A 12,498-nucleotide genomic window follows, 5' to 3' on the forward strand; every position below is an offset into this window, starting at 1 on the left:
TCTTCAGTGTACATTGAGGCCATACGGGATATGTATGACAGAGTTTCGACTAACATTCAAACACCGGTGGAGATACAGAGCCTTTTCCGGTTAAAGTTGGACTACATCAAGGATCGGCTCTAAGCCCTTTCATTTTTACTGTCATTATGGAAGAGATTTCTAATCTATTTGGGAGACGGTACCGTGGTGCATGCTATTCACTGACGACATAGTGCTGGTAGCAGAAACTAGAGAGGAGGTTAGTAATAAATTGGATGAGTGGAGGGAAGCTGTAGAAGGTAAAAGGTTGCGTATTAGTCGTACAAAGACCGAGTATTTGCGCTGTGACTTTAGTGGGACATCACCGGTAGGTGAACTAGAGGTGTCCATGGATGAAGCAGTTGTTAAAAGTACGACCAAGTACAAGTATTTGGGATTGATCATTCAAAGGGATGGGGAAATAGACGGAGATGTAAATCATCGTATACATGCGTGTTGGCTCAAGTGGCGAGCAGCCACTACAGTGCTATGTGATAGGAAATTCCCAAGCAAGTTAAAAGGAAAATTCTACCGCGCAGCAATCAGACCTGCTCTGCTATATGGGACTGAATGTTAGCCTGTAAAGAAGATTTTTGAACATAAGATGGAAGTTACAGAAATGCGTATGCTGAGGTGGATGTGTGGGCACACATTGATGGATAGAATTAGGAACCAAGAGTTTAGGGACAAACTAGGGGTAGCTCCTATTTTTGAGAAAATGTGCGAAAATTGAAACAATCGTATTATTAATGAGATTTCATTAGTCGTTTTTAGCGCCTAATTTTTTTTATATATTTATTCATTACTAATTAAAATTTAATTAGTGACGGTAGTAATTTGAAAAATCTCTATAATGATTAGAAACTTGTTAATTGATAACGTGATTATGAATCGTAACAAGTAACATAAACTTTGGAGGTAAAAATTAAAGTTGAGCAACTACCCATAACAGTTTGAGAAAATTTTAATTATTACCCAAGCATATTATATAACCATGATGGGAGTAAATTAAATATTTCACACACATACAAGTGATTTTTAAACATGAAGTACAAGTTACATAACTTGTTACATGTACAACAATTTTTACTCAAACCTTAAACTATCTTAGATAAACTTTTCCTACACTAAAATAGATCAACTGATGGACAAAAATCACCAAAAAGAACAACCCCAACCAGCCATGCTATAAGCTGTCCCTACTCCCCCTTATAGCCCTTTGTATACTTACATACACAAGCTAAAAACTCTACCCAAAAACCCCTTTTGTTCTACCCAAAGTTTGTGCATCATTACAAGCATGCAAGAGGCAAATATTTAAAGCAAAAACACTCTATTTTATGAATAATTATTCATCCATAAACCCCAACACATTTCTCCCAAGTTCATCCATGAACAAACACTAGAATCTTTCAAACTTTCAACTACTAAAACATCTTCTTTTCTCATCAAATCTTCTTCAAAAATCCATCTAAAACTTATGAAAATTTATGTTTATAAACTCAAATATCCCATAAAAATAATCTTCATTTCAAGAGCTTTCCATAGACACCAAACTTGAAGAAATTCATTAAGTATAGAGTAAGTTATGTTCATTTCTTTCTTCCACTACTTTTTGTTAAAACTTGTTCATGTAAAACATATTTTTTTTAACATGAATCCTTCTATAAACTAAGATCATTATAAAATGGGTATTTTATCTCTAAGACTAAGAAAATCATCACTTATAAATCTATAAAAATTGGCTATAATAGAAAATAAGAAGATGTATTTCAACAAACATATAAATTTTCTTACTTTAAGGATTTATATAAAATTATGGGACTTGATTAAATATGTTTCTCAACATAATAAGTATACTCCAAATATGTTAAAATCATCACAAGTATTAGTCTACCAACTCTAACTAGGGAAAGTTAAGTGCATGTTAGAAATCTAAAATTATTATTGATTTTTGGATGAATGCAATATGTTTAGTTGAAGAGTTGGAGTTAAGACTTGAAGAGCAAGGAGCCGAAGTTAGAAGCACTTCTAAGAATGCGTAGGAGCTTACGGAATAATTATATAGGCTTGGAGTCGAGGTATGTCACATATGGTGATTTTTAAAGGATTTAAGAACAAGTTAGGAAAGTTTGTGTATAAACTTGTTTTAAACATAAAATTCCCAAAGAAAAGTTCTTAAATCTTGAAAAATGATGTCAAAATGATAACTTTGAGTATGGAATAATTTATTACATGTATTATTATTGTGGGCATCATGCGTGTTGATTTTATAAAAATTGTTGTATGTTTAAAGGCATGTTTAACACTATTTTGTGAAAGTTATTGTGGTGAAAATAATTATATGAACTTTGAAAATATTTGAAATTCATTTTAAAAGAAATTTCCAGTTGCTATATGTTAAGAAAATCCGTTGAATACTTTTTGTTGAAATCATTCATTAAATTGATATTTTAATAGATTTTAAGGTGTTAAATACTCTTATTATAAAACATGGTATTAGATAAACACATTATCATCAAAAGTAATTAATAAAAATATATTATAATGTCTCCAAAAAGATTTGGCCAAAATATATTTAGTTTGAAATTTTTTCATGATTTTTGAATAATCGTTAAATTGTTTAACGGTAAATTGTAAAATGGTAAAATATAAAATAATTACCAAACAAAGAGATATGGACTTGAAATTTTTATCACATACTCATATAGATAGTAGGTAAAATTGATAAAAGTTTGGGAAGGTTTCGTTGATATTTAAGGACCTTAATAGTTTTTACTCGGTTATTAATAATTGGTAAGTTTGAAAACAGTAAAATATAAAATAAATATTAAATGACGTCTTTTGGACATGAAATATTTATGAGACACTTATATAAACAGTAGATAAATTTTCAAAAAGTTATATGAATTTTCTTGACCATATATGGAGTTAAATAAATTTTATTTGGTTTATCGGTAAAATAACAATATTAATTATTAAAAATACCCCACATGATTTTTAATGGTTATTTAAAATTTTACACCCATTAAAATAGCTTCTGAAACATCATATAATTTTTATAATATTTTATTCGAACTCAAATAATTTTAAACCTATTTTATTCTATTTATCGATAAAATGTCTATACAAAATAATAAAACATCACACATGACTTTCATAAGTTCAAATGGACTAATAAATATGTTATATGACTTCTGGAACTTTGGTATAATTTTTTAAAATAAATTATTAATTATTTACTAATTTATCAAATTAATAGAAAATGTTTATTTATTAAAAGGTGTAATATTGTTAATTAAATTTGGGTAAAAATAGACCTATATTAAAAATTTATAATTATATTAATAACCTACTGCCTGACAGTATAAAATAAGTTTAACTTAGATGGTTTATAAATTTTACGGATTCAAGACACCATTTAAATAACGGTAAATACCTAAATTGTCGAAAATAATCGTAAGATCGTTATAAATTCGCATAACCAATTATAATCTGATGGGACAACCCTAAATTCATTTAAAGTAAGTATTATAATGAATTGATTAATTTGGGCCTTGTTGGATAATTAATATGTATTTTGTATATCAATTATCAATTTTATTATCGACAAAACTATCTCGTATTTAAGAAAATAGTGTTTTATGAAATCTTCTGTCATAATGATTTTATAGACTTATAAATCATATTTTAGTTGTTTTCTTGAAAAATTGTATTGAACTTTAATCACTTTTTGTTACGATGCATTTCTATACATGCTAGTGATGCCCCAATATAATACAAAGGTTATGTTTGATGATATGATTAAGCTAAACATGTTTTACCCATGTGGGAAATATTATGATTTGATTTTGCTAAGTTGCAAATAAAGTATGTTTTGCTATGTTGCAAATAAAAGATGTTTATCATATGGAAAAAGTTAATATTTTTGACTTTCAAATGCTATTGAAAGATATATATTATGTACAAAAATATTTAGCCTAAATGGCGGGTACATATGTCACAACAAATGTTGTGTGCATGATTAAACGGCTCACCAATGCTGAGCGCGTATTGTTCACAATACCATTGTGTTATACTTGCCGGACATGTCGCGGACGGTAGACCGACTACCAACCGAGTCACATGATGACTCACAGAGTACACATGTAAACTTATGATATGACTTTGAAATTGATTTGGATCCATTGAGATCTTATGATTTATGATGAAAAATGAGAATTTGAAATGACTATAGAGCCATTGAACTGGGTTTGAATGATAATATGATTTATCAAATGAAAAAGCATATTTCAAAATGAATTTACTCAAATAAAAAAGGTTTTAATAACTTGTTTGACGGACACTAGTGTGTTTATACTCAACCTTTTTGCTGATACTATGCTTTGTATGTTTTTCCAATGGTTTTGTTTTTAGAGTAAACCCCTATGGCACCTCGATGGAGAATGGACATGCTAGCGGAAGATGAATCCGAGTTGGAGTATGATTCCCCTTTTTGTTTAGATCTGTTTATCGTATTTGAGAGACTATTAGTTTAGTTGTTTAGATTTAAAGTATTTTAAGGATGTAATATGAACTTTGGACTTATTTCGATTTGGTTGTAAGTTTCCTATATTTTAGATAGTTAAGACTTCCGTTATATTGCTTTGGTTTGGTTCAAGTATTTTACTTAGATATTGGTTTGACCTTTAAATAACCCCTTATTTGTGTTGGCAAAAGTAAGCTTCCACTTGATTAATACTAAATTCCAATTAGTGTTTCCTTTATAATTCGAGGCGGTTACAAAAATAGATTGAGGTGGGTAGAAAGCATTATACTAGAGGGTAAGAGGAGTCGAGGAAGACCCAGGAGAACTTGGGATGAGCAAATAAGAGTTGACTTGCATGAGTTAAACCTCTCTGAGGGCCTGACTAAGGATACGAGTAGTTGGAGGCGCCATATCCATGTTTTAGACTACTGATGTCCTCTTAGATTACCTTTTGGTGTTCTTGCCCTCGTGCTTCTCTCGTTTCTTTTGTTATTAGTCTTTGTTTTCTTTTATTTTGTAGTTGGTTCTACTTATTTATTTTATTTATAAGCATTTAATTTATCTTTCCCGTGTAGTTACCTCTCTTTATCGTTCTCGAGCCGGGGGACTCTTTTGGCCGCGATCTCCTTTTTGGATAAGAGTTGTCGTCGTCCTTCCCTCTCCAGACCATGTCCATAGTTTTTCAATGAGTGGGATACACTGGGTAGGATGATGATGATGATTCTAGGACTCTTTGTCAACGGTTGGCACTAAGATCCTTGTCAAATTGTTTTAGGACTCTTTGTCAAGCAAAGTTTGTTGATTTTCATAGGTTAATATGGGTGACAAGTTAGCCCTAATTGTTATCCAGTCAAACCAAAACACTTTGTAAGCCTAAGGCATAGAAATCCTTTGTATTCATGGACTAGATTAGGTGGCATGATATACTACTCATGTAACACCCCGGCCCCTCGGACCGCTGGTGACTACTCTTGGAGACTGTAGACTAGCCCCACAAACCAACACAAGTCTTTCCAGCGCACTTTGGCCTCACTCGTGCGCACCCGGGAAAACTTCCCAGGAGGTCACCCATCCTAAGATTGCTCCCCACCAAGCACGCTTAACTGTGGAGTTCTTAGCAAATGGGCTCCCATGAAAAGAAGATGCACCTTGTTGATATGAGTAGTTTATCAATCCTTTTTCAAGCTAAATCTGGGGTATTACAACTCATCTTAAGTCCTAATCAGATCGATATCAAATTCCACAGATCGTAACCGAATTAGTCAACTTGGCTCAATTTCCGACAATGTTATTCAAAGATCTGCACGCAAACGCTGCTTCTAGTACAAACTCATCAATGATAGCCGGGTTATACTGCCTAGTTTAAATTTCAGTTACCTTATTCAAATGTTAATTGCCTTCCTATCTTAATCATTAATGTGTTGGACTTTACTTTTCTCGACAAGTATCATCATCAAGTCTTTAGGCCAAAAAACTTGTTGTGGTTTTATTTTAATGCTACAAGTATACGGTTTCTGTAGTACGATTATGAATGGATTCTCAAGGAAGCATGATTAACATTCAGTTTTGTTCAATTAACTACTTAAGAAACAAGATGTGTAAATTAATCTAACTCTAGATTGCAATTTAAAAATTCAATAAATATTAATAAAACTAAAGTCTATGACAATAGAATTCCCCACTAATAGCATATGATTATTTCAACAAGAATTCCACATTTTAGGTTGTTAAATTAGCTCACCAAAGAAACTCAATTATTCCTTTTCGGGATGATAATCAACTTAAATCGAATTAAATAGGTTCTTTCAATCTCAGCTTTTGTATTTCGATTGATTAACATGGAAAGAACCCTAGGCAGGGAGTAGGCTATTTTTAGCTAAACCTCATCAACAATTTGCTATGTTTTGTCTATGTTTTATTTTGGTCTTTATTATTTTGCAATCCATAAACCTTAAATTAGTATTTTTCAAAACCAATTACCATCGTTTGAAAAATCATTTCAAAAGAAATTGAAAATTGAACAAACTCTGCATTTAACCCAGAGTTAAAAATCTCGTATTCGAACCTTTAATAGTTATGGTATGTGCTCCATTTTACTTTGGCATAATATAAAAATAATGCCTGCAAATGTCAAAGATGAAGTTCAATGACAATACACACCTAGGGTCAAATTTTGAAATTGCGCCTTATGCTCGGTCTCCAAAATAGAGGAGCACTTGAAAAATCCTCAAGAAAATGAAATAAGAAAAAAAAAAAAGAGAGATACATTTCAGAATATTGAAAAGGAGCATGGGTTGAAATTGAAAAATCAAAAACAAAAAAAAAAATTGGTGAGCAAAAATTGACTTTCCAAGACATACTAAACCAAACAAGTTATCTATAAAAATGATGTATTAGAAGGGCATTCCCTAAGAGCAACTATTGCACTTCAACTAGGAAAAGACATAGCTAAAAATAGATCTCATTGCAACTTAATTTTTCAACCCTCCCTACACATGGCAAAATCGACCTTGATAAATCTTATTCGCCCGTTTAGTAATCGGTACTAAATTATGGTAATGGTAATGGTAATGGAAAAATAGTGTAATTTTGGTGGGAATATCTATTGACAAGTTTAATGGTCATGCTTATTTTCCTTCCACAATCTCATTTTCTCACAAAATTCATTCCAATGCATTATAATATTTGAAAATGTGGTATTAGGTGCTAATGGATCATTGTGAATAAAAAACTTCTTTATGATCAAACTTTATCATGAGAATGATGTGATACATATCACGAATATTTATACTAAAAATCATTTTCATTCACACCATTACGTACATGTTAAAGCAAGTGCCAATAATCTTTATAATGACGTTAGCTTTGAACAATTAATTGAACATGCTTTGTCTTGTACTTCTGAGAGGGTCAATAAAGATGTGTCCTACGTGAATGGTTTGAAGTTTGGAATGATTGATGAGGGTTGCTTGATCGAGGCAACAAGTGGCGAGGAAGTCTGATGGTCGCTCGACCAAACGTGGGCTGCTCGACCGGTCGAGCAGGTGTGAGTAGGTCGAGTAAATGGTGCAGAACAAGTTCGTAGCGTCACTGGAGGCTCACTCGACCGAGAGAGGTAGTAGCTCGATCGAGCGGTAGTCGAGCAGACTACATAGGATTCTGTTTTGGTCAGAATTTTTTGTGTAGTCATTGAATAAATGCATTACTTCCTTGTTTAATGTAATGTTTATTGTGATGTGTATTACTATGGTTATTAACATAGTTGAATAGGGTGTTACATGTGAGTTTATGGTGATTTATGAGGGAATTCTAAGAGTGATGAATACCTTGCCTATAAATAGGATTCATCACTCATAGAAACATTCACCACAAACACATATATTGAGAGTAGTCTAGTACATTGTTAGAAACTTAAGAGGGTTCTTACTCTTCTCTAGTATTTGTGATCTTGAGAGATTATTCTCAAGATAAGGGGAGGTTTATTATAGTTGCAATTGTTGAATTCAATATAATTAACAAAATTTGAGGGGAAGGTATCCAAAATACCTCATAAACACTTGTGTTTATCTTTTGCTTTATTTTTCATTTTGATTTTCATTGCTAAACCTCTTTGAGGCTTTCATTTTAATTAGTATCAGAGCGGAAGTGCGTCTTGGGCAAATTGGGGTGTAAAATTGAGGTTAAAAGAGCAAGAAAAACACAATGAGCAAAGGGGGAAAGTTTTATATTCAATTGTTTGATGGGAAAATCAAATTTGTTATATGGAAAAGCTCTGTGGAGGATTATTTGGTGCAACAAGGCATCAATGATGTGCTATTGAAGGAGAAACCAAATAATATTGAGGAGGAAAAATGGACATAAATGAGGAAAGAGGCGGTAAGCACAATCCGGCTTGCCATTGCACCCGAAATCAAGTATCACTACTTGAAAGAGACCGATCCCAGTGAGTTATTGGAAAAATTACAAACAGTGTATGCTTCCAAATCCCTAACCAATAAACTTTGCTTGAGGTGGGAGTTTTATCAACTCATGAAGGATGAAGATACAACCATGCAAGACCACATTAATACATTTAATAAGTTGGTGTGCCAATTGTTGAATGCTGATGAAAAATTAACCTATGAAGAACAAGCTTTACTACTTTTGGCTTCACTTCCCAAGAACTATAGAAACATAGTTCAAACATTGCTCATAGGTAGATACTCTATTACTCTTGATCAAGCATTAGCGGTGTTGAGAAAAAATGATAGGTTCATGGTGAGAAGAGAGGGGGAAGAAAAGAAGAGTGTTGGGGATGGCTTGTATAGTGAGGGTTCTAATAGAGGGAGAACCAAGGAAAAGGGATATCAAGGAAGGGGAAAGTCTCATGGGAGGGGTCACCTTAGTGACAAAGAGTGTTACTTTTGTAAGAAGAAGGGGCACGTACAAATGATGTGCAAAGTGTTTAAGGAAGACCTTAAGAGAAAGAAAAGCTTAAGGAATGGTGGAAGACATAAGGATCACAGTAGCGGGAGTGCCGCTCTAGGCTTTGTTGAAGATAATGACTATGATGGGGCTCTATTAGTTGATGGAGGAGTGGTTCCTAGTAAGGGATGGGTAATAGACTCCGATTGCTCATTCCACATTTTTTGTGAAAAGAAAAAATTTACTAAGCCTAGTTATGGTGATAATGGCCTTATTACTTTACCAAATGATGAAAAGGTTAAAGTAGAAGGTATAGGTGAAGTTGAAATTGAGACACATGGAGGTTTCAAGAGAAGACTTGGTGATGTAAGGTATGTACCTAAGTTTGAGAGGAATCTTATATCATTTGGTAGACTTGAGAGTAAAGGATGCACTTTCAAAGCAAGAGGAAGGGTTTTGAAGGTTATTAGAGGGAGCATGGTGCTCATGAAGGGAATATGGAATAAGAGGAACTTGTATGAGTTACAATTTGGTGTGGAATCCTAGCTCACAAAAGTGAGAGTAGAGATGTGTTTGGGTCAAAGAGAGTTACATTTGAGGATGATAATAATATTAGACTTGAGGAGGAGATTGTTAAAGCAAGTGCCAATAATCTTAATAATGACGTTAACTTTGAACACTTAATTGAACATTCTTTGTCTTTTACTTTGGAGAGGGTCGACAAAGATGTATCATATGTGAATGGTTTGAAGTTTGGAACGATTGATGAGGGTTGCTTGATCGAGGAAACACGTAGCGAGGAAGTTTGATGGTCGCTCGACCAAACGTAGGCTGCTCGACCAGTCGAGTTGGTGTGAGTAGGTCGAGCAAATGGTGCAGAACAAGTCAGTAGCTTCATTGGAGGCTCGCTCAACCGAGAGAGATAATGGCTCGATCGAGCGGTAGTTGAGTAGACTACATAGGATTCTGTTTTGGTCATTATTTTTTGTGTAGTCATTGAATAAGTGCATTACTTCCTTGTTTAATGTAATGTTTATTGTGATGTTTATTACTATGGTTATTAACATAGTTGATTAGGGTGTTACATGTGAGTTTATGGTGATTTATGAGAGAATTCTAAGAGTGATGAATACCTTGCCTATAAATAGGATTCATCACTCATAGAAACATTCACCACAAACACATATATTGAGAGTAGGCTAGTACATTGTTAGAAACTTAAGAGTGTTTTTACGTTGCTCTAGTATTTGTGATCTTGAGAGATTGTTAAATTCAATATAATAAACTACATTTGAGGGGGAGATATCCAAGATACCTCATAAACACTTGTGTTCATCTTTTGCTTTATTTTTCATTTTGATTTTCATTGTTAAACCTCTTTGAGGCATTCATTTTAGTACCGATTACTAAATAGGTCATGCAATTAAATACTTCATGAAATTTAATGTAAAAGACTAAAAATTCTTAATTTTAATCTTCTGATTAATTATTCTGAATTTTCAATTCAAATTTCTAATCCTTTAGTTATCTATTTCAAACCATCTTTAATTTCTAAACCTTTTCCAATTTTGTAATTTCTTTCAAATATTAAACTACTATTTTGTTTAAAATCTTTTTATAAGCACTAAAATATTATTTATTATTTTATAGTACGAAAAGTAAAATTTTATTATTATATTCACGGTTTTGTAAAACATTACGTTTTAACTTTCTTCCTTATAATAACATTACTACTTATTATTTTAACCTTATAATTTTGATTTAATTATTTTATACATAAAAATGAGTCGTATTTTTATTATTAACATTAAGTATAGTTTAAGCAAAATATTTTAAGTAAACTACATTTTCATGTCAAATTCATCCATTATTTTAAAGTATATTCACTTGTACATACTAGTACAAAAATTTGATGAACCAAAGTCCTTTCTATAGTAACCCATGATGTTCATCACTTAGACAAGCTATCACCATTTCCTTACACAATCTAACCTTCTTCTACAATCCAAACTCTTACACATTCACTTACACACTCCAACTCTTACACATTTACTTACACACAACAACTCTTATACATTCAGTTACACACTTTAAATCACTTATACTAGTAAACCTTCTTCTATACTCCTAACATTCTTTTTCATACAATCTAATGAACTACAAAGTTTTCCAAACCCATTATAAGTACCCCCTTAGCCATGCGGTCACTTACACCAGCATCATCAAATCTTTCTAACATTCTTTCTTATATTTTCACTTCATTAAAATCTTACTACATTAATACCTTTATTATTAGTTGAAGAAATCCAAGGACATAGAGCTAAGAACACTCTTTATTTAGCTTAAATCATCATCTTTATGGAGCATTATTGGGTTATTACTTTGGGTACTTAATGTATCATTATTTTTGGAGTTTAGATTTAATTATTTTGGGAGTTTAGAAGATCATTATTACTTTGGGAGTTTGGATTAATTATCTTTAGAGCATTATTATCTATCTTGGAGGGTCTTATTTCTTATTATTTTCTTAATTAGTACTTAGTACTAACCCTTGGTGTTAATATGGTATAACTTCTTACCCTACTCTTTTTGTGGAATTTTACATTATATTTACTTTATAATATGCAAAGTATGAAATATGCTGATATGTTTTATTAGGAAGTTAGTTTAATGAAATTAGGATCAAGATTATATTAAGTATGTGTATGCTAAAAGTATTTTTTAGTATGTTAATTTAATAATCTTTGAATAAGTTTAGGAAGTTGGGTGCAAAATTTTATATTCTAGTGATATTAGGTATGATTCATGTTATAAACTAATTCTAGTATGTTTATGAGTTATGTGTTACATTAGAAATGTTATTATATTTAAGAATTTTTATGTTAGAACTTTATTAATATGTTTATGTCAGCCTTCAAATTAGTTTATAAGCTAGTAAGTTATTTTATGAACTTATTTTTTTATTAAGTATGGTTGTATGAAGAATATTGTTATTATACTTTATTTTGAGATTTAAGTTTATCCTTAAGGTTATAGTAAATTACTAAATTATTGCGTAAAGTTTTTATTTTTGTAAGTGGTTATGTTAATTATTTAAATCTAAGATTTAGTATGGTAAATTAAATTAAGTCGTTCTTTTGATGTGAAAAGGGCCCAAAACACTCATGGGCCATTCGACCACTATCATATAATAAATAAAAAAAAACAGAGTTTGATTTGTTTTATAACTAGAATGTTGATTTTTGCAAACCTAATAAGTTTACTTATTTTTCTAAACTTGAAATATTGATTTTGGTGAACTTGTAGAATTTTGGAAATTTATCCAAATGATGCAATTTTAACTCGAATTTTAATTAGAGTATTTGATTTCTTTTGAAGAGAATAAAGTTTTATTTATTGTAAAGTTGGAAATGTTGATTTCGGGAACTTTTTCAAAGAGTAATAGATTTTAGTAGCTACTTGTGGAAAATATTAACTTGGAGACTATTAACAGAATATTAAGTTATTAGTGTGCATTTATGGAACTATTAAAAATAAAGTTATAAATA

The sequence above is a fragment of the Amaranthus tricolor genome, chromosome 14, assembly GCF_026212465.1.
Source record: "Amaranthus tricolor cultivar Red isolate AtriRed21 chromosome 14, ASM2621246v1, whole genome shotgun sequence".
NCBI classification, from domain to species: domain Eukaryota; kingdom Viridiplantae; phylum Streptophyta; class Magnoliopsida; order Caryophyllales; family Amaranthaceae; genus Amaranthus; species Amaranthus tricolor.